Source organism: Physcomitrium patens, chromosome 8 (genome assembly GCF_059467195.1).
Source record: "Physcomitrium patens ecotype Gransden chromosome 8, ASM5946719v1, whole genome shotgun sequence".
Lineage (NCBI taxonomy): Eukaryota > Viridiplantae > Streptophyta > Bryopsida > Funariales > Funariaceae > Physcomitrium > Physcomitrium patens.
The window spans coordinates 2,302,125-2,326,839 of record NC_143417.1 but is presented as its reverse complement, the minus strand read 5'-3'; the positions used below and the strand labels follow the sequence as shown (position 1 = coordinate 2,326,839).

Here is a 24,715-nt window from a genome sequence, read left to right as displayed (position 1 = left end):
GAAGTTGCAATTACAACTACAATCAATTATTGTTACAAAATCAAGATGGTGCCACTATATGACAGTAGAATACCAAAATCGGCAATGACTTCCACCGCAACGTCACTAGACCTTCAAACGCTGCATAGCCACCACTCAATGTCGCAAGGCTAGACCCAACACCAGCTCGGGGAAAAGAAGAACAACCCAACTCCGTTGTAACTGCACTGCCTAGTTGTAATCGTCACCAAAGCACCACGACCATGTATTGCATAGCCGTAGCCTGACCTTTACCGTAAACACGTCTAGACAAGAACACTAACAAAAACATCCAACATGCATGTCCCCGTTTCCTCGGAGCTCCACGCCACACACAAGAAGGAAAACAGTATGAAGAGTCTTGTAACAACAAGAAGGAAAACAGTATGAAGAGTCTTGTAACAGGCGGAGCCCGAAATTCAGCACTGCCGCTCCTACTTGCCAAATGCTGCTCTGTTCAACATAGTACAGACTGTCGCCACACAGCCCCTTGATGTTGCAACAAAAAAACTCAAACCATCGAGCCGCTCGCTCACACTACATAAGAGGAGATGGGAATTTCCAACCACAACCTCAATTGATACGGAGTTTCCCCTTGTACAATTAAAAAAAAAAAAAAAAAAAAAAAAAAAAAGTGCTTCACAATAAAAAATATAAAAAAAAGAAACCTACAAGTGCTGCACCGCAGCACTTGCACAATGCAAATGAGACAGGAAAAATAATGTTCTGGAGTGCCCGGAGCTCATGAAGACGTGAAGAGAGGAAAAAACGAAGCAAGAGAGTTCGGATCTGGGGCGGACTGGACCCTTAACGGCAGAGAGGCTGCCGGAATTTGGGGGCAACCTCTCGCACTCCAATCCTTTTTTTTTTTTTTTTTTTTTTTTCCTGTTTTTCTACTTTTTTTTTCTCAACCTTTTACTGTTCTTGTTGGATGTTTTCAATCAAAGATTTCACCTCCCTTTTTAATTTAATTTAAATATTTTATTGACAATAAAAACGACTACTATCACATCAAGATTTATATAAGGTAAATTGAAGAGAGACTATCTATTTTGAAATTCTCTCTCTAAAAATCTTTAAGAGATCCATTCTAACCATTGACAATCTATTAGTTGCTATTTGTCTTCAAATTCCTACATCAACTCCCTAAACTAGTGACTTTAGGTGCCATAAGTGTTTTTTTTGTATTAAAACAACTAGTGATTCAATTGTGTGACTCACAACAACTATCATAGATATGTACTATCAATGTTTTTATACATTTTGGACAGTCTACTATTGAAAAAAAGGCAATGGAAAAGAATTTTTAGGCATAGTAAGGTACAAGATTTTTTATTATCAATTAAGTTGAAAGGAATTGGGTTTAGAATTATTGTTGAGATTTATCAATCAAGTACAACTTTTAATCTAATCTTGCACTTATTCAACCTAAACATCTCAAATTAAATTTATTAAAAATTTATTCAATAGATCAACTTTTTTTATTTTTATTATTTTTAGAATAATAAGATTCTCTATGAGGTAATTTAGATGTATTTTTACTATTTTTTTTTATAAATATAGAGATTATAATATATTTTATATATGAATTAAAATAATCTAATTTTTTTACCAAAAAAATAATTTGTATCTATGTATGCATCACAATATTGACAATTAGCAATTGATGTCAAGTGAAATAATATTACACCAAGAAATTAATTTTTTCATAGATTATCTTTAAATCTCACAAAATAATAATTATGAACCTTAGTGCTTTTATATTTCTATTATAATTACTTCCACAAATTAAGAAATATATTCAAAATGAAATGTATGCAAATTGATGTTCTAAATTCTCTACATTGTATAAGAAAATTTGATGCTAAAAAGAAAAATTATACCTCTATTCTAGAGAACCACAATAAACTCTTCAATATTATCCTTAAAATAGACATAATCACAAAAAAATTAATATCCTTAAAACATCACTAATAATAATTATCATAGACTAATAACTAGTCATACTTATCAATCTACTTTCATTTGTTAGGTGTTTGGTTTATTGTTGCTCTTTCCACTTTATATCAAACTATCAATCCAAGCATTTGATAAATCCCATTTGTATCGAGAAAAACAAATAACATCAATTGGTGTTGTTAGAAGAAACGTCCAAGACAATCTAAAGATGTTGGAGAGTACCTTCTTCTTCTTTTTCATTTTTGCTTCTTTATTGTATGAGTTGAGGAAGACCACGGACAAGCATATTTATAGATGTAGCCATTACAAGTTAGCAACTTATCATCAATACTAGGAAATTCTACTTTACTGTTCACAAGTCTACTACTAAGTGGTAACTTGTCGAGCTAGATCCTTTCCTCTTTTGCATGGGATGTTGGCAAGAACAAGACATAGGATCCAATTCAAAAGACCACCAATTTTAAATAAAGTATAGATATTAACTTTCAAGAGTTATTCAGATACGCTTGTGAGTGGTTGACTAGATGTTGAAATTTGGCTTGAAAGCTTCTGAAACCTCAGAATCAATGAGGTACTTGGTGTTAGAAATTGTGGAGAGTGTGTATTACTAGTGTGCCTACTTCTAAATTCGAAAATAACTAGAACTAGATTTATTGAAATGGCTTTGAAATTAATGTTCTTGTATCAATTATTTCGAACAAGTAAGATGAAGCTCGGATTGGTAGTATTCCAATCTTGGGATGTATACTAGTCTAAATCCGTTGTAATGCCGGTTTGTAGTACTACAGCAGTAATATATTCTTTGTTCTTGAAAACGTCATTATTATTAATATGATTAATTGATACATAATATATATATATATATATATACATATTGTGTGTACCACGGTAACACCAAGAGTCACAACTCTTGGTGTAAGGTCAATATAGAGTAGATAGTATTCTATATAGGAGTCTAGTGTACTACACAATATAATTCCTCCAATACTCCCACTAGTACACTAATCTTTATTCTTGAATTGGATTTCATCTATTGTGGAAGTTCATCCATTATGAGAAATATGTGTGAGAAATATAGGGTTTCAATTTTCTTTTTGGATGTTACGTTGATGTAGAGTTCTCTTGCAACTCTTCCATTGCTTCTTCAAATTTGAGAAGATATGTGTTTCTTTGTTGATTTTGAACTGTTGTTAGATTGTATTTCATGATTGCTTTGTCCACATTCCTTTTTTGTTGCAAAGCTATTTTTGCTATTGTTATTGGCGACGCTGCTGTTATTGAAGATTGCTGTCGTCGTGAAGATCGGCTCCGCTACTTGCGTATATATTGATGGGAGGTCAGTTGTCGATGTAGGCACCTTGACGAGTTTTGCGGTGGGATTGACCGCTGATGCGAGGTTGGCCATGGTAGGCTCCGCTGCTGCAGTGGAGTCGACCGTCAATGCAGAGTCGGCCATAGCGGGCCCTATTATTGCAGTAGAATTGCCAGCCGATGCGAGATTGGTTGTGGCAAGCTCCGTTGCTACTATGGCAGGCTCCGCTACTACAGTGGCCTCAATCTCTGTATTTTGATATTTCATGGATTTAGAGTGAGGTGGCTTATTGTGTGTTCTTCCACTCTATGATGTATCAAAATATTATTGTTGTAGAAGGTCTGGTGATTTTGAGTAGACCAAGAATGCTTTAGTTGTTATAGAATAGGTTTCTTGTTTTGAATTGAGAGGAATAAGATACATGCCTAGTTGAGATAGGTACTAAAAATGTTTCTCTTTGGAAAGAGATTTTATAAATACATTTTTTGTCATATATGTAGTTGGCACATATTATAATTTAATTTCCTTGACAAGTATCTTTTCTCTTGTGAAATGGTATTGTCTATCGACATGTTTGCTTCTGGAGTGATATTTTGGATTTTTACTGAGAGAAATTGTAGTTTGACTGTCTGAGTATATGATGGTTGGTCCATGTTGAGGGAATCCAAGTTCATGTAATAATTTTCTCAACCATATGGATTCAGTAGATTGTTAAAGCCATGTATTTTGATTCTGTGGATTACAAAGCAACAAATTATTGTTTCTTGCTGCCCCAAGAGATAACTCCTCTAGCTAGTAAGAAGTAAAAGCCAGAGGTGGAGCAACGGGTGTATTTATTACTTGTCCAATCAGCATCAAAATAACCATGGAAAATATCACCTTGAAATAAGTGTTGAGATAAGTGTTGATATTTTATTCCAAAGGATAATGTGCCTTTTATATATCTCATAGTTCTTTTTAAAGTTTGAATATGTGTAGGTCCTGGTTTAGAAAGATATTGTGCTAAATTACTAATAGCATAAGCACAATTGGGTCTAGAATTAACAATGGAATGCATTAAACCACCAAAAATTTGAAAATAGGAATAATCAAATAAAGTAATATGGTCTTCATTACTAAAACAAATCCTTGACTAAATTGGCATACTTAATAAATTGAAATTCAACATATTGAATTCATTAAGTTTATTTGTTAAGTATTTGGCTTGATGGAGGATGATCCATCCTTCTTTTTGATTTCTTAATATGGCATTACCTAAAGTGTAATGGATTTCTCTTTCATCGGACATGTCAAATTCTTGCTAGAGAATGTCTTTAACTTACTGAATTAAAAGAAGCTTGTTGCTAACAAGAATATAGTCATCAACATAGACTGTAATTATGGTAAAATCTTGATTATGTTCTCTTTTGATGTATATGTTTACATCTGATTCAAGACATTGGTATTTGTGAAGGATTAAATATTGATCTAATCATTGATAGCATACTCTAGATAATTTTTTAAGACCATATAGGAATTTATTTAATTTACATACCTTATTAGTATGTATAGAGGGTAATCCTTCAAGAATAGTCATATAGATGTCTTCTTCTATAAAACCATTTAAAAAGGCTATTTTAATATCTAGTTAATATATTTCCAGATTATGTTGAGTGGTTAAAGCAAGAAGAACTTTGATAGAGTTAAGTTTGACTGTAAGAGAGTATGTCTCTCTGTAATCAATACCTTGAACTTGGGTGAAACCTCTAGTAACTAGTCTTGCTTTATATTTGTCAACACTTCCATCAGCTTTAGTTTTGATTTTAAAATTCTACTTTGAACTGATTGGTTTTTGATTAGGAGGTAAATTTGTCATGTGCCATGTATTATTCTTATTTAAAGATGTAATTTTAGCATTGATTGCTTGTTGCCATTCTTGAGTATTAACATTCTCTATTGCTTCTTGAATGGAGTTTGGAGCTTCTATGTGAGTAGAAACAAGGTGGCCTTGGTGATGTTGATTACAATATCGTTTATATTCTTTTCTACCTTATATAGACTCTAATAATCTTATGGTTGGTTGAATAATTCTTGTTGGTGTAGAATTAGTAGGAAGATTTAGAGCCTTCAATGGAGAATGTACTTCATCATTTGCAAGAGGTAAGATCTCTTGATTGTTTTGTAATGATAGTTGAGAGAAGTCTTCTATGACATTAATATGAGAAGGAGGTTGTTCTCCTACATTTGAAGGAATACTATATATTGAAGATTGGTCAAATAGATGTATTTCTTATGGTAGTGATATTGATATAGAAGACATGCCTTGAACAAAAGGGAGGATTTGTTCATTGGTCCTTTTAGTTATTGAAGGATGTTTTAATAATTCTAAATCTAATAAGAGTTCTTCATTTTCCTTTTGTAAGTATGGGATTGTTTGTGGATCATGTAGATTCTCATTGAAAAGAACATCTCTTGAAATAAGAATTTGCTGACTTTGTATATCCATAAGTCTATAGGCTTTAGATTTTTTACTATAGCCTAGAAAGATAGCCTCTTGTGAAGGAGAGTCTAACTTCTTTCTTGTTTCTTTAGGAATGAATACATGAGCTTTGCAACCAAATATTTTAAGGTAAGATAAATTTGGTTGTTTATTTGTACTATAATTCAAATGGTATTTTGGTAATTTGTATAGATTTTGTAGGACTTCTATTTTGGAGGTAATTTTTTGTTTGGAGTGCTTCACTCCAAAAAGTTTTAGATAAGTTTGAATAGGATAGCATTGCAAATACTATTCTTATTAATATTCTATTTTTTCTTTCAAAAATACCATTTTTTTGTGGTATATAAGCAGCAGTATATTCTTGTTAAATATTTTTTTTGTTACAAAAATCTTTAAAATCATCAAACATATATTCACCTCCACGATCAGATCTTAAGGTTTTAATTTTGAAACTTGTTTGTTTTTCTACAAATTTTTTGTATGAGATGAATTTCTCAAATGCTTCAAATTTATATTTCATTAAATATACTTGGCAATATCTTATTAGATCATCAATAAATGTGATGAAGTAAGTACATCTTGAATGTATGCCTACTTGCATAGGTCCACAAATGTTAGAGTGTATAAGTTCTAATAATTGGGTAGCTCTTTGTACACCTTAAGTAGGAAACTTTTCTTTATGTTGTTTACCTTCTATGCAAGGTTGGCATAAGATAATTTTTCTTTCATCAAAGGGATCAATCCCCTTTTCAATGGTTTGTATTTGTTTGAGTCTTTGAGGATTTATGTGTTCTAGTCTTAGGTGCCACAAATCAGCTTTATTTAATTGTATTGTTGCTGGAATAGTAATTTGAGGCTTATTTGAAAGTATAGTTGTACCTAATTTTTAGTTGCTATTCTTGTTCTGCAATCTTTGATCAAGTGACCTGTTTTCTTACAGAAAAAGTATTTCTTAATAGCAAAATTGCTCTTTTCATGTGGTTTGGAGATACTACTCTCTTCTTCTGAACTCCTCCTGAAATTCTTATTAAAATAAGATTTCTTATTATTCTGAAATTTCTTACCTACAAACAAGGCTGAATTATTATCAGATGTTAAATTCATGTTTTTCATGAGTATTTCTTCTTGGATCAAGTCTGTTATCAAGGATGTTAATGTAATCTCAAGCTGTTTTCTTAAGGAGCTAATGAAGGATCTATAATTTAGAGGCAAACTTCTCATTAAAGTGAGAATCGTTTCATCATTTAGAACTGCTGATCCTGCTGCCAATAATTGTTCCATATGTGCTCTAAAGGTATGTATGTATTTAATAACACTATCACCTTCTCTCATTTTTAAGGTGTATAATTTGTCTTTTAAATACATCTTAGTTAGTGCATCATGTGATTCAAATATTTTTACTAATTCTTGCCATGCATTAATTTGTTGATATGCAAGATTGAATATGTGAAATAATATTATTTTCTAGGTAATTATTAATTAAAGTTAAAGACAAGGTATCCATGTCTATCCATGCGCTTATACTTCCTACTCCTGTGGCAAGTAAAGCTGGGATTCTGGCAGTAATTTCAGCTTCCGTTGGTTCCACTAGTAAGAGTTCTTCACCACTTACTATGGGTCATAACTTTTCAGCCTTGAAAACTAATATTAGTCTATGTTTCTATGTGTTAAAATATGAATCATCAAATTTTGGAACATGATTAATGTCCACTTTTTGTGTCATCTTCAATATTCTTAATTTGAAATTGAATTGTAATTATTTATAATTTTTTTTTTGATCAATTCAATTTTATCTTTGCTTATGGTTTGTATGTTGCCATTTTTAGGTCTCGAATTGCTTTTCATGGTTTGATGAACTTGATATTCTTCATCAACCTTTGCTGTTATAATGAATTGTATTGATATTATTTTCATTATAAACTATTTTTATAATTTCAGCAATTATTTTCTTAATAAAGCATTCACTAAAGCTTATTTTGAGGATCGAATATTTCTATAGCTTTGATACCATGTTGAAAACGTCATTATTATTAATATGATCAATTGATACACAATATATATATATATATATATATATTGTGTTCCACTATGACACCAAGAGTCACAACTCTTGGTGTAAGGTCAATATAGAGTAGATAGTATTCTAGTTAGGAGACTAGTGTACTATACAATATAATTCTTCCAATATTTGTATCATAGTGTTTTGGTCTAGTATTGCAGTCCACTTTGAAAAAAACAAAGAGAGCCACTACAACATGAAAAACAATGTTTTTCATAATCTCATAGATTGAGTTCTACAACATCTATTAACTTACACACCAAGATTAGAAGACTCTAATCAATAACAGTGACGAATGCAATTGTTAAACTCAGCAAAGGCTTTTTGTACTACGTAAGATGTTTATTCTTCTGCAGCCTCGAAATCATGTTGAATTATTTTGTTCCAGAATTTTCCTCACAGTTCGCCATAGTTTCAAAGGTACGCCCATCTTCATGTACCATCAATTGTACTGCTGCAGGAGTAAAATCGATGTCTCTGGAGGCGACTCCTCAACTGAAAGCCAAGGTTAGTGCACACAGGAAACCATCAACTGAGAACGTAGGTAGGACTCAAGCAACCCGTGAAAGAGAGCGACCTAAATCGAAAGATGATATAGAAAGAGAACCCAACACGTGAAGGCGCAGCACAAGGTTAGAAATGCTAGAGGGGACACAAGTAACGAGGGTTTCCGAAAGAATTTAAGACTTGGGTATTGAATACACGAAGATGAGGCATGAAAAACAAAGAGAGCCACTACAACCAATGATTGTTGTCAGACACAGTGATGGAACGCAAGTTTTGACGGGTTTTGGAAGCGAGAGGACCGTGAAGAAGAATAGTGCAAGCGGCAAGGTATGGCTGGACGGGAAGACTGCGGTGAGGCCAGCACAATTGAAAGATATAAAGAAAAATCAAGTCTTGTGTGACAGGAAGCGACCTGCGGAGAGTGGCAAAGGTGTGTAAATGAGGACTGCCAAAAGAATTGCAGAGTAGGTAATCGCTGTCATTTAACTATAGAAGAAAATTAAACAATTTTACAAATTTATTAATAATTGTCAATTAATTGTATTTATATAAAAGCACAACAAGTGAATTTATGAATAACAACTCTTTTAGAGTCATGAAGTACATTTTTTACTATACAAGATTGAATTGAAGCTTTGAATATTTTTAGAAATATTTTTATTTATTATTTTTTAAATTAATGTTTTTGTGTATGAATTTTTTTGATTAAACATCCTAAATTAGTGAACAACACTACACTTAATAGAGTTCCTTTAAGATTATAACATCGAAGGCCTCCATCTCATGACACAATATTATAAACTACACAAACTCTTGTAATATATAATTATTGTTGCAAACTACAACATAAATCTCTTGCATATTGTAAAAAAAAAAAGAAAAAAAGAAAAAAATTAAAAATTAAAAATTAAAATAAAAAGCTTATGTTATTAATACATCTTTATATTTATTTAATGCTACTACTTCTAATTATTTTAGTAATATTTTTATTTAGATTTTGGAGTTATGATACATTTGTTTCTACTTTGTAATGTTTTACAAACTTATTCTCAATCAAATTTACCAAGATAAGTTTTGCTTTGTAATAATATTTTTATTTAATATAAGATATTGGAGTTTTTTTTATTAAATTCTTTGTTGGTCAATATTTGGAGTTAGAAATAAAATTTTCTTTCAATGATTTATATATTTCAAAAAAAATATGCAAACTTTAATTTTTTAAATAATTAATATATCATTTCTATTACAAATTTAAAACTACAAGTTAATTTTTCTTTAATACTTAATAAAATAATAAAGAATTAGTATGTAGTAAAGATATCTTGTTATTTTTAAAGTAAAATAAGTTTCTATGTGCTACTAAAAATTTGATTTCTTCTTAAAAAGTGATATTATCTTATATAATATAAGCAATAATCTATAAAAATACCTACAATTGTTGTAAGTCTTTACTTGTTGGCCTTCAAATCTAAGTGAATTTTAATATTCTTACACCAAAACTTTAAACTTGCATCCTAAAACTTGCTACATGGTTGCAATAATAATAATACTAACTTAAACTTACTATGTAATAAATGAAGCAACTCTATATGCTTGTAGGGTGTGCAACTTACACTTTAGCTTAGTAAAAGTAAGATATTGAAAATTAGAATTTTGAATAGAATTCAAATCCATCACTACAAAGAATATATATACAAAATAAAATAAAATATGAACTTAAATTTTAAATTATATCAAGATTTGTATTATTGATACTATTTCAAATATATTTACTATAAAAGTCTACTAAATACTACAAAAGAAATTACACAACCTATATTGAGCATATATTATTTATAAGTTATATCATTTCACCCACTACAAAAATTGCTGTAATAATTACTTTATTAAAATAGCTTTGTATTAATAATAAGACAATAAAGACCAAAAGATAGACCACAATGAATATTAATAGAAGAAATAACAATACAATTACTAAGTAAAAAGTAGCAACAATAAAAAAATTGATGGAACAATTGACTACAATTGAGGTTGCATGACTTTAAGTAACAAATAGTACTATAAGAGAATGTAATTGCTATAGATAAATCTATAAAGTTGTTCAAAATAAGCAACATTTTTTTTCTTTTCTTGTAAGATAAATAAAAATTCTTATAGATTATACTATCAATTTTGGAATTCCAAAGTAATTATAATTGATGCATTAGCAACCTATTATTATAAATAATAGACATGATTCTTTAAGTTATGTAGATAATGAGATTGCCACCAAAACTTTTAGCAAACATCAATAAACTATGGTGTCCCAATTTTTTTAGAATTTGCAGGTAGTCCTCATACTTAAAACGCTGAAGGCTTTGGGCATTGCTATTGATCGTTTCATAAGCCAAGTAGAGAGGTGTGAGAAGCAATTACAAAAGAAGTCGTACTCTCCACATGCTCATTTTTAACTAACAAAACGTGTGAAGATCTAGAAGGAGAGACTTGTAGGAGCTCAGAAGAAAGGAAAGTATCAGCAAGGGGAGATCCAGAGGAGCCAAACTGGATGTAAACAGAGACATGTTGAGAGGGAGTAGTAGAGTGTGAGTTATAAACTAGGGTGGGTTGTAGGGAAAGATTAGAGCTGTAATGTGGTGTGGTGAAAAGAAGGGGATTTGGGATTATATGATTTTAGAGTGAGGGTGACTGTTTTTGAACAAAGTCATAGTTTCTTTTCATGTATGGTGCAGTTTATGAGCATGATGTTGTAGCTTGAACTACACGAGACAATTCTTATTACTAGTGATTGCAGATCAGCCATCATAGCTCACAGTCGAGTGTTCACACCAAAACAAATCAAGAAGTTTGCATTGAAAAATTGGTCTACACTAATTAAAAACTTATACTAAACTAAAGTCGTGGCTTCCACACAAAGCTGATGAAGTACTGCCATACTGGCTATAGGTCTAATCATAATGACCATTATTCATAGAGTTGATTGTGGATGGTTTGAACGAGTATATCCAATGGTCAACTAACTATGTAGTGATCTAAATTGATTAGCCACGTCCTAATAATTCTTCTCTAAAAGACACTTAGGTATCATTCTCAACATAATATCCAAGACTCTCTCTTGTCCAAAACAACCGATATAAAGAGTAGTATTAAAGTAATGGCAAACAACTAGTCCTAGAAGCAAGTATCATAGGCTTTTTTTTATTAGCAATAGCTATGCTTTTGAGAGCTCTCATGAGCTCAATTAGGATGGACCAAGGAATCTTATTGGTAATGTTAGGTGGTGAACAAGAGGCCCATGGTATAAAATAATGGCAACTGCTATTATATTACATGTCTTCTTGTTTGGAAATGCACTAGGCATATGGCTGTAGAAGGTGGGATTGTGTTTTACAAATATCCAAGAATCCTAATATATTTTATCTTTATAATAATAATTAAATTTTAATTTTAATTAAAAATTACTTAAAAACACTCTTTTTAGTAATCTCAACCATATATAAACTCCAATTGCCTTGTTACTTTCATAATTAGGTAATTTTAAATCTTTACAAATCTTAATCCTAATAAACAAGCTTTAGTGAGCTATAGCTCCTAATCTAATTGTCCACTTAGAGGAAAATTTTACATAAAAATGCCACTATAAGTCTTCTATGTGTTCAAAAATAATTTATTCCAATCCAAATTATAGATTGTGAGAAAATGCCTAAAAATTACATTGATGTTACTCGGGCACCAACTTGAAAGTTGATGCAAATATTCCAACAATATTTTCTCCTTTTCCAACAATTAACTTCAACTCAAAATTAGTATGTAGCTTGATCTTTAAGACTTCTAATATCGTGCCAAATTTCATCTTGATCCAACTAATAGATCTTTAGATATCATAGAAATTCTATTTAATCCCAAATTACCAACTTCAGATACCTTCTTGTACCAAAATTCAAATATCTCCTAATAGCACCATTAGATTTTTACAAATTTTTATACATACTTAGTACAATTAATTAATCAAGCACTTTTAAATTTTTAATTATAGATGTGATACCAATTTTATGAATTAGCAAAGAATACTAGTTCTAATTATATTGTATGAATTCCAAGTTGCCAATACAAATTCTAATTTTGAACAAAATTTTTTAAGTCCAAATAAATTCTACTAAAATAAGCTTGATATCTTTGAAAGAAGCTCCTAGCTAGCTCTTAAATTCTAATCTTTGATCTTCAAATAAAATCCTATTTTATCCTAGGCAATTGTTTTAGTGATTAGAGGTTTGATTTTGATCCTATCTTACAAATGGTTGATCCTTGGGTATCAATCTAATCTATCCTAAAGATTTTTTAATCCAAGCCTATCTTCAATTTAATCTTAGTATCAACCATACTAATTATTTATCTCTTTTAACTTGATTTTACTAATCTACGATCTTTTTAAGGTAATAAAAGAGTTTCTATAGCCTAAAAGATAAAATTCCTAACCAACCTTCAACCTACTAACTATTAAGACAAGAAAATAAACAAAGAGGCTTCTGTAAAATCCACGTTTAAATATCTTAAATTATTATTAAACCAAGATAATTAAATATTAATTAAAAATTTAATTTTGATTATGTTTTTAATATATAGTCGTATTACATTACAACACTTCTAACGAGGGAAGTCAAAATAGTACCATCTTTGAAATTGCATGAAGATTTAAACTATCGATTGGAAACAATGCTACAATGCTATAGCGATTGGGAGGAGACCATGCTTCTATATTATTTAGAAAGAAGCTAATTATTAAGTGATTAGTTTCTTTGATAATCATCATGAGATGTTTAGCACAAGGGAGGAAGCAAAGAGATATCTTATTGATTAGTTAACAAAAGGTAGAATGAAGACAACTACCTACAAATTAGATCTAAGAATAGAGCAGACATAAAAAAATAATATTAGAGTAGGAACCATATTAGTATGCCAATAGAAGAATAGTGATACTCATAGATTTGGCATGGCACTTGCTTAGTGAATATATATGCATGTTGACTTTATTATTAGGATATGTATAAATAAAATCTCTCTTTTTAAAACTTGTTCTTATATAAAATGATGCTTTGTGCCATTGCTTCTTATTTAGGCATAGAAGATCGAATTTTGCATAAGTTAAATTGATCTTTGATTGTTATAATGCAAGTGCATAATTAGGCTTGTGGAAATATGGTCCTCTGATAAATCAAAATATAATGATGTGTTAGATCATCCAAGTAAGTTTTTAAGTAAAAAGAATATTTTAAGTTCTTATAGCAATCAATATAAGTATACAATTACTATTGCAAATTTTAAGAGAGTTTTCTATTATGCTTCTATAGTACCATAAAATATTATAGATTATTTTTTATTAGACTAGATAATTAATTGTGAAGAAAATTAAATGATATATCATCTTGTTAAACTTTAAGTCTCTATACAACTTAGATAGTCTGCATCTGTGGACCTTTTAAAGTCAAGATGAGAATTGTGCTTGAAAAAAATTCCATTGTCACTATTTTTCTTGATATTATACAATATATGCTTAATTGCATCTAAATATTATTATTGGAGCTTAGCTATAAACCTTGCTATTATTTCTATAGCATAGAATAATTTGAAATATGTATTTGTAAAAAAGAGAAGTTTTACCACAATCATGTAATTATCACTAATGTCAACATTTGTAGTATCCATCTTAAATTGAATTGAAAATCTTTTTAATAGAGGACTATAAGCAAGGCTACAATCCTTTATTTCAATATTAGCTATCATTTTTTTAAAATAAGTTTGTTGGTGCAACATCATACTATGTTGAATCTAAATAATGTGTCATAGACATGAATTACAACAAATAAAATAGTAATATTTTATTATGACTTTCAAAAAGGATATATATTCATACAAAATTAGTATAATATTCAAAATAGAATGACTATAGTTAAAGATAAAGAAACTATAAACTCTTGAAATAAGACTAAAGACTAAAAAAGAATTATCAAGAATAAAAAAGTCTTTATTCTTGCCTCTATATATACTATCTAACCAGAAACTACATGATATCGTTCTATAAGACTTCCAACTTGTGAAATACATGTTTAACTTGCAAGACAAGTTTTCTACATGTGTACTTCATGATTGGCTTGTATAGTAAGATATCAACATATGTAACATGTATTTAATTTTTTGGTCAAGTTTTATAATCTATTAATCAAGTAAAAATACATCTAAATTCAATTCTACATCTATAAAGCTTTTAAAGGGCTATACCATAAAATATCATCAAATCTATCCACATTTATCTTCTATCTAATATTTTTTATTTAAGTAAATATTTATGTCTTAGAAATTATTCTCCTTTCTAAAGTCAAATTCCATAAAGAGTAATAATCATATATTGAAAAAGTCTAACATACAACAAATTATATTTATTAAATATTTGATCTTTATTTCTTTTGAAGATAATTGATAGATCTTTTTAGCCATTAATAGTATCTCATATCAAGCCAAAAAGATTACCTTGATATTTAATTATTATTGAGGTCTTTGTAACTTCATTCAAATAAAATATTTGGAACACCATTAGGGGTGGTTTTTACCTCTAATAACATCACCATACATTAAGACTCTCTTCTAAAATTGTGATATCAAATACATAATATTTCATCATCTATTTGAAGAAAAATATGTTATTTTTGAGAACCTTTATTTCTATTATGTGGTCTTAAAGGTTATAAAAATTATAACATCTTATTTGATAATTTAGCAAATGATAGATCTTCAATTGATTCTACTAGTTGTTGATTTTTTATTTCTTTTTGATACTACAAATATATAAAAATTATAAAAATAAATAAAATATAAAATACATTTTTTTTAATCTTATTTTTTTTATAGCAAAGATCTTTTTTCTTCATCTTAATTTAAAAAAATATTATTGATGAAAAATATTAAATTTTTTTGTTATACTTAGAAGATTTTTTGTTGGCTCTCATATACATTTATTAAAATTCATATTTGTGCCAATAAAAAAAAATCCAACCTATTTTTGCATTGCCTTGAGTCTAAAACTTCTTTATTTTCTACATGGAATTAAAGTTGTTTTTTTGTAATAGCCATACATGTTGATCTTTTGTTGTTCTTAAGCTTTGTTTAATTGTACCTTTATTTTTGGATGTAGCTTTGATAAATAATTTGTCAAATCTTTAGTTGTAGGATTATCAATTTTTAAAATATCAAAAATATAAAGTTATAGATGATAACTATAATTAACTAAAATAGATATTTATTAGATTGAAGAATATCTTACATTATTATAAATAAAATTTATTAGAAAAAAAAAGAATCATTTAATTATCTTAATACTAATTGATAATACATGTCAAATAAAACTTCAAAACTTGATTCATATGTGAGTTCCACCAATAGATCTTAATTGATAGAACTATTGAAAATATAGATTTTAATTATTTAAATATAAAAAAATTAGGATTAGAAAGTTTTTTTTGATGATTTAGCTATATTATTAAAATTTATCAATATTTATAAGATATAGAATTCTTATTAAAAAAAGTATAAAAATAAAATCTTAATAAGTCTTGAAGGTAATTAATTTAATTGGCTTAGTATTTTTACTTATTATTAAATATTAAGGATTAATAATAAATACCAATGTCTACATTGGCCTTCTATCTATATTTTTTGTTCATCAATTTTTTTGTAAATATTAGTTAGTAATTAGAAGAAGTATAAAAAAATACTCATTATTTTTTTATTATTTATTTAGGATTTTATTAAGGATTTTATTTAGGATTTATTTCATTTAAGATTTTAAGTTGATTTAAATTAATTTTATTAGTATTAAAAATTACAAAGGTAAAAAAATATGGCTTTAATTTGATATTATTGTTATAAAAAAATTATAAAAAAATTTAGAGAAAATTTCAAGACTTTCATAAAATTAAATTTTTACCATCTTAGGAGCTATTATAAAAAATAAAATAAAAAAATTGAAAAATTAAAAACCATACAAGTTTTTGAGGCTAATTGAATATTTTTCAATACCATGGTTAAGTAAAAAATACAAAAATATGACTTTTATTAATAATAAAAAAACAAAATCAATCAAAAAAAAGTACCAAGTTTAAGATCTTATATATAGAAATTAAAAAATCTATAGAGTATTTTAGATCTACTACTATATTTATAGAATATCAAAATAAATAAGCATATTTAGTAAAAACTTATAAAATCTTATCTATTTGCAAAGTCAATACAAATTTAAAATGATCAAACTCTCAATATTTATAAATATATATATTTTTAGAATAATTGACAAAGATGTGAAGTTGAATAATTTATTTGACAATGATGTCAAGTTTGAGCACTCACTTATATCAAAGGTAGTTGAAGATGTGAGGTTGCTTAATTTATTTGGAAATGATGTCAAATTTAAGTGCCTATTTATATCAAAGGTAGTTAAAGATGTGAAGTTGGTTAATTCATTTGGAAATGATATCAAGATTGAGTACCAAAATATATCAAACGTAGTGAAAGATGTGAAATTGCCCAATTCATTTGCTAATGATGTCAAGCTTGAGTACCCCTTTGTATTCAAGATAGTCAAAGATGTAAGGTTGCCCAATTCATTTGGCAATGATGTCAAATTTGAGCACCAACTTATATCAAATATAATCAAAGATGTGAAATTGCCTAATTCATTTGGCAACAATTTCAATCTTGAGTAACCTCCTATATTTAAGGTAGACAAAGATGTAAAGTTGTTTAATTCATTTGATAATGATATAAAGCTTGAACATCTACTTATATCAAAAGTAGTCAAAGATGTGAGGTTTCTTAATTTATTTGATAATAGTATGAAGCTTGAATACCAACTTATGTCAAAGGTAGTAAAAGATGTGAGGTTTCTTAATTCATTTGGCAATGATATCAATTTTAAGCAACTACTCATATTTAATGTAATCAAAGATGTGAGGTTGCTTAATTCATTTGGCATTGATATCAAGCTTCAACACCTTTTTGTATTCAAGGTAGTAAAAGATGTGAGGTTGCTCAATTCATTTGGCAATAATGTCAAGTTTGAGCACCCACCTATATTAAAGTCTTCTAAAGCAAGAAGACTTCTTATTGATGTTGGCAATAATTTTAATTTTTTATAATATCTTAAATTGAGTATCTTTAAAGAAGTCATATATTCCATTTCATTTCATAATACAATTAAGTTTGAGTGTTCTTCTAAATCAAGTTCCAATAATGTAGTAATGCTAAAAAATTAATTTGGAAATTTTTCTATAAAAAAATAATTTCTCAATTACAAGACATTCAAACTGTCAAATTTTTTTTCAAACATCTTCAACATGTAGCATTTGCAATGCTTTCTTTGTTAATTCTTCTTTTAAATTGTATTCTTGTGACATATCTAATAAAAATTATTTTAAAATAAGAGAATATTTTATCAATATAAAAACTATGCTTAGTATTCTTATCACAATTTTAGGAGCAAAAATACCAACATTAAAATTTAAAAATTGAAGTGATGGAAAAAAAATATTTCTTATTTCAATAATATTATCATATATGTTTTTACAAAATAATCCCTTCAACTATGAACCAACACAAAGAATATGCTTAATATCCTTACCACAATTTTAAGAACAAAAACACCAACATCAAAACTTAAAAATTGAAGTGATGGAAAAAAAGTTTTTTTTTATTTTTTTATTTCAGTAATATTTTTGTTTTATATGTTGTTGCAAAACAATCCTTCCAACTATAAATCAATACAATCATATTAAGATTTCTATATAAATGATGTTCTTAATATATATACAAATCTAAATATAATATAAGTTTAATTAATTATATATAATAACTTTATATGAATATACATCTCAAAAATATAATAAATATTATATTATATATAAAACTAATAAAAATTTAATCTTTAAATACTATTTTTTTTATTATTATTATTTTTTTACATTCTATTTAATAATGATTAAGTAAAATTATCTTATGTGATAAATCCATGAAATGGATCTATATTCAAATTCTATATTCTTATATATTTATACTTTATCTCTTTTTCAAGAATATTTCTACCCATATCTCATAGTTGATCATGTATTCTTATAATTCTATCTTTGTCTACTTTGACTAATGATTGTTAAATGAGTCAACAAAAACAACTTCATTCTTATTTTTTCATTAAGTTCTTTAATAATTATTTTACAACTTTCTTCACCACCATGCTTTGTTGCTTCTAAATCTTATATTATTGTAATTAATGTGCTACCATTGCTAGCAAATATGCCATCTATAGGTACAACATCTTCAATTTGATATTGATTCTTCACATTATTAAAGACCAAGATGATTTTGTTCTCTATGAAGAATGATCTCAACATTGCTTGAACTTCTTTTATATCCTTGGGTTTTGATTTCACTTTAAGTTATTTTGAAATAATACAAGAAGTTGTATAATAATCACCACCACTTTGAATGCACTTAACAAAGCATGAGGTGTTATTCATATCTTTTATACTAATTAATATAGCCTTTGCTATTTTGATCTTACTTATTCCATCCATTCCAACAAGATATAATGTCTTTACTTTATTTGTACATTTTTCTCTTATTTTTGATAAATATTGTGCTCTATCAAATATTTCTTCCTCATATAAATCAACCTATAATTAGAAGATTCATCCATATATAAATAAAAAATCAAAATATTGTATATAATACATTTTAATCCAATCTTTTTAACTTGAGCTCACAATAAGGCATCTACACATCATTATGATATAGAAGAGTGTGTATAAGTTTATAATAGAATTAAATCTATACATACTCTCTATGATTTTTAGTACAAGTCTTACTTATGGCATTGCTTTGTGTATTTGCTGAAATTCTAAATTTTGATATCAAATGTTTTTTGATGCGATAAAACATTGAGCATTTTCTACATCAATTCCAATTAAACATCTTTTTTTTTAGTAATCTCAATCTTTCACAAATATTTTCAAATTTTGGCCAATGCAAAGGATTCAACTTCTAACATTCTTGGATAAGCTCAATTAGGTCATTACAATTTGTAGGTAACTTTGGTCTTTTACCTTTTTCAATTCTTTCTAATATCTCTTTATTTCAAGAATATCATGAAATGGATCTTTTTTTGAAAGGATCTTAGAATATATCATTGCAAATGAATAAACATCACTTTCAAAAGGACACATTGTCATTATTTGAAATTCATTTTTCAATGCCAATGGAGCCATATATCCAAGACTACTATCAATAAAATTATTCTTTGTAGCTTTTGGATTTCTTCCAACTTCAATCTTGGACACTCCAAAATCAATCACTTTTACAATAATATATAGAACATTCTAACTTATAATCTTTAATTCTACAATATCAACCAAAATATTCTCAGGCTTTAAATCTTGATGTACAATATGCATGTCATGTAAGTAATCCATCTCTTTTGCAATTTGATCCAAAACATCAATAAAAAAAATATATGATATCTCATTTTCTTCTTCTAATATATTGCTTTAAATTTTTTTTGCATCAATTTTTTATCTTTTCTTTCAAAAGATTCTATACTTTCATTGGTACTTCCTTTCATTGCATAATAATATATTATCAAGTTACGATGGCTCAAATTTGCTAGAATGTTCACTTCTTTGATGAATATTTTATCAAATTTAACATCCATCTTTTTAATTGCACACACAAGTTCCAACCACTTTGATTTATAAACTTTTCCATGACTTCTTTTACTTATGCATTTAGTAATTTTAAGATCCTTTATATCTAATAATAGTTTTAAATTACTCAACTCTCCATCTTTTGTATAAAGTAAGTCTTCCAATCTTTGTAGTAGATGATTTTCTATTTCAAAGTATTCAAAATATTCTTCTTTATTTACATGGATAAACCTCTTTTATAAAAATTCAATATCTTCTTTTAGTTCATCATGTGTTATAACATTAAAAGTTGCCAAGGTATAGTCTTCAACTTTGTTGGAATAATGTTTCAAAACCACATCACTTACTATATTACTACAATATTTTAAATCCAAAAATAATTTTCTAAAAGTTTCTTTATTATTCAATTAGAAGATAGCTTTTTCATACCAATTTTTTTTCACAATTTTCTACTAAAAAATAAGATTTAATTAATATAAAAAATAATTCAATCAATAAAGTTTCAAATTCTAATCCATCATTGGTGCAAGTCATTAGCTGGTCAAAAATCTTTGTAACATGTTTAATTCTCTTACACAAATTAATACATTAGTTTCTATTCAAAAGGTTACCTTTCTTCAATAAAAGTTCAAATGCTCTAATATAGATTTCAGATCCTTCCCAAGTAGCTCTACAAATACCTTGCATATTTGATATTTTTTTTATGTTGTTTTATAGTGCTTGAAGACCTTGATATGACAAAACCTTGTAAATAGCTCTAAACTATGAATACATATTACTTGAATAATTCCAATAGATATTTCATAATGGATTAATAAAAATAATTTCTAATTTCACCTTTTCACCACCTATTAAAAATTATACATTAGATTTATTTAATATTTCAAGAATATTTATCAAACATTCTTTTTTGTACATTGTCACACAAACCATATAATCTTCCATTCCACAAGTTGAATTTATAATTTTAAAATCAAATCATCAATCTTGAATAATATTAAAATCAATACTCAGTTTTTTATATATTTAATAACCTCACTTCAATCTACAACTTTGATATAAAAATTAATCATCTTATATCATAATCCAAAAAATCAAATAACTTCTACAAACCACTACAATATCAAGAGATTGTAGTTTTTACTTCTTTAATCATTTCAAATTACAATTAATCCTAATACAATTCATAGGCATAAACTAGAATTCAAAGTCTTTCAAAGTAATATTTCATTTCTTATAAAATAGCCAAAATAGCCAACAAGAGAGTATGTTTAAAGTGATTTTCAATATTTACTCAAATATAGAGAAGCTTCACATACTACTTAATGGTTGAAAATTCCTTATTCAAGAATGTGTCATAAACTTCAACACACCAATTTTACGATTTTAATGAATGGAAGTATTCATGTATAGTTGATGAAATATCAAACATTCTCTTAACCATCATCATAGGTTTATAAAGCCAATTCTAAACCCAATTTAATTTTTGCTTAGTCTATTAATAACAAAAAGATAGAAATAAGCCAAAAATCCTTACATAACTTCTATTATTAATTAACAACAAATATTAAAAAGCAATAAGACACCGTTATGATTAAAATGCTTGACATCTTAAAGATCTTAGGAGAACCCTAAAATGTAAAGCCATGGTTTTTTAGTGCTTAATTCACATGATAACAAACTCGGAAAAAAATAGAATGTATTTCAAACTACTAGTTTTTACTTCCTAGCTAATATGAGTTTGGTTTGACAAACAGCAAAACTTCATGTCATTCATCTATTATACACAGCTTTAATGGAAAATATGGAATATTTCATCAAAATAATAATACCAATAATACAAAACCGAGAGAAACTACAAAAATATCTACTATGAATACATGATTTTTATTTTACATATTAATGACCTTTATTTTACACACTAATGACTATTGATGATTTCTAATTGTAAGAAAATTATGTTGACTTTTGAAAAATAAGACAAATCAATAACATAGTGAATTAATTACAAATTTTATATGTTTTTTGTATTATTCAGAAGAGTTGAACAAGTGAATGATTAGAATTATTATTTTTCATGTATCAATTTATGTATCAATACACCTCATCAAATGAATAGTCATATTGGTTGTTTGATTTGTTTCCAAAAACATGAATTCTTGAGATGGTTTGTTTTTGCTCTTGAAACTTTGATTCTTACAAGAGGATTATTACGATTTCTAAAATCCACAAAAAAATTAGTGATATTAAGAATACTACAAATAATGTAGTAATAAATCTATTTATAAACAAATAAACATGAATAAATCTAATACTTATGTCTTGAAGGACACTATCTTCATTATAAGGTATGTCTCTACAATCACGTAATAGACAAATAAGTACAAAAATTTGTTGTATTAGGACCTTGGCATAAAAAATTTATAAATACATAGACTTAGTTTTCAACCATCACTTCTAATTGTATTATGTTAATATTTTTTACAATTGAATGAAGCTTTTAAATCTATACTCATGTCACCTTATTTGTAATATCTATTTACATATCCAAATACTCTTAGACATGGACAATTGTGTGTAGAAACTCCATCAATGGCTGCTCTCTTCCATCTTCAATGATGGACTTTGCTAATCAACTCAAAAATAAAGATATTAATGAAGTGAAGATATAATATTTTATTTGGCTAATAATATCACAAATTCTAGAATAGTAATAAAAAATTTGACATGAAGTAGAATAAACATATAGTCATAGCAATTGAATACTTGACTAAGTAAGTTGAGACAAAGACAATTAAAGCTAACAATACCAAGTAAGCTATCAAATTCCTCAATGAGTAGATTATCACTAGATTTGGATGTCTAAAAATCCTAATTAGTGATAGGAACAAGTATTTTTTAAATGAGGTGATAGAAGACTTGACCAATCAATTTAAAATTGATCATAGGAATACTACTCCCTATTACTTTCAAATTAATAAGTATACCAAAAGAGTCAACCAAATTTTCATTAATATTCAAAAGAAAATAGTAAAAATATCCAAATGGAATTAAGATATAAAGCTTTTTACAGTCTTATAGGCTTATAAGACGATTTTTAAGGTGACGACCTAGGAAACTCTATTTTCCTTGATTTTTGGCATAAAAACTATTTTATCAATCAAGTTTGAATTTATTTTCCTTCAAATTGCCTTGACAAAAAGATTTTTAAGTAAAAAATCTTTAATTGATAAATTAGAATGATCAGAAGATTTAAATAAAACCAAAAGATAAAAAACTCAATATACAAAAGTAATTCAAAGAAGAAAAAAAATTACCTTTGACAAACAATAGAAGGTTAGAATCCTTAGGCATGGCATATTGGTCTTCTTACAAGATACTAGAAAATTAGATTTCTTAAGCAAATTTGATGCCATTTGGTTTGATCTTTAACTAGTTAAAGAAGTCTTTTTAAAAAATTTAGTTTGTTTACAAATCCTCAATAAAGAAGATTTTTCTCCCAGAACTTCTAGAAATCAATGTAATAAATATCAAGTGTGATTTTTATCACACACAAGGTTAATTATTTCATCCTTGTATTCATTCTTACTTAATTCTTTAAGATGAAAAAATCATCAAAACTAGATGCATTCTAAGAAGTAAATATTAGACTAAGTGATAGAATTATTTATTAGTCTTAAATTCTTCTCTATTTACTTTCCTTCACCAAACTATCATAGATATTCTAAGTAAAGGAAAAAAGTACTTGATTTGACTCTCATGATTTTGAATAAAAAATAAAATAAAATTGTGTATATTAGGATTTATTAATATAAGTCAAGGTTAGCCATCTATGGATTGCAAAAGTATTGGTAAAATAAGAGATTTTTGATTGAGTATTTTGGATTTAAATTTGGTTAAAAAAAAACGTTAAGTTATTCCAATGAGCTAGTCTTAAAGTAATAAAGATCAACATTGAATATTCAATGGATATGTAGGCCTTATAAGGCTTGATTCTATAATCTTCTCACATTGAAGAAGATTCTAGAGAATTATCTTTTTAATTTTTTAGTTATTTTCTTTCTTTAAAATCTTAATTAAAAGATAGATATCTATTTCCTTTGCCTTTCTTTGATAGTGCTCTAAAACAATCTAACTTTAGTTTAAAATGTCAAGTACAATAGTTCATTCATTCTAGTCAAAAAATAAAATAAAATAAAATAAAAAAATTCAATAACTTCTTTAGTCAAGTTGCTTTTCAAGTAATAGATTTTACACAATTAATTCTATTTTCTTCTCTTTTACAAGTAAATCCAGATGGTTGCCATGTGTGGGTCATCAAATTACTTTACTAGTATGTTTAAATACAAAAAAAATACTTATGGTACTTTACTTCACTAGTTTAGGAAGTTAATGTAAGAATTTTGAAATAATTAGCAATTAATAGAATGTCAATGGCTAGAATGGATCTCTTATAAATTTTTTAAAGAAAGAATTCCAAAGTAGATAATTTCTCTTCAATTTATTTAATATAAATCTTGATTTGATAGTAGTAGTTTTTATTATTATTAAAATATTCAAATTAAGTTAAAAGTGGAAGTAGAATCCTTGATTTAAAATATCTAATAAAAAATAAAAATAAAAATAAAAAATTGGAAAGGCGA

At 27.3% G+C, this 24,715-nt stretch overlaps 2 long non-coding RNA genes across 2 annotated transcripts; one reads left to right on the top strand and one right to left on the bottom strand.

The window, feature by feature from the left end:
• Positions 1–1,704: 1,704 nt before the first annotated feature.
• Positions 1,705–7,954, bottom strand: LOC141045262 (uncharacterized). The gene is made up of 2 exons (XR_012217272.2): positions 4,169–7,954; positions 1,705–4,021 (listed from the first exon to the last, which is right to left on the bottom strand). It is a non-coding gene; the product is annotated as an uncharacterized LOC141045262 (long non-coding RNA).
• LOC149988423 (uncharacterized) lies at positions 2,982–4,172 on the top strand. Its single transcript, XR_016504380.1, has 2 exons — positions 2,982–3,042; positions 3,331–4,172. It is a non-coding gene; the product is annotated as an uncharacterized LOC149988423 (long non-coding RNA).
• Positions 7,955–24,715: the final 16,761 nt, after the last annotated feature.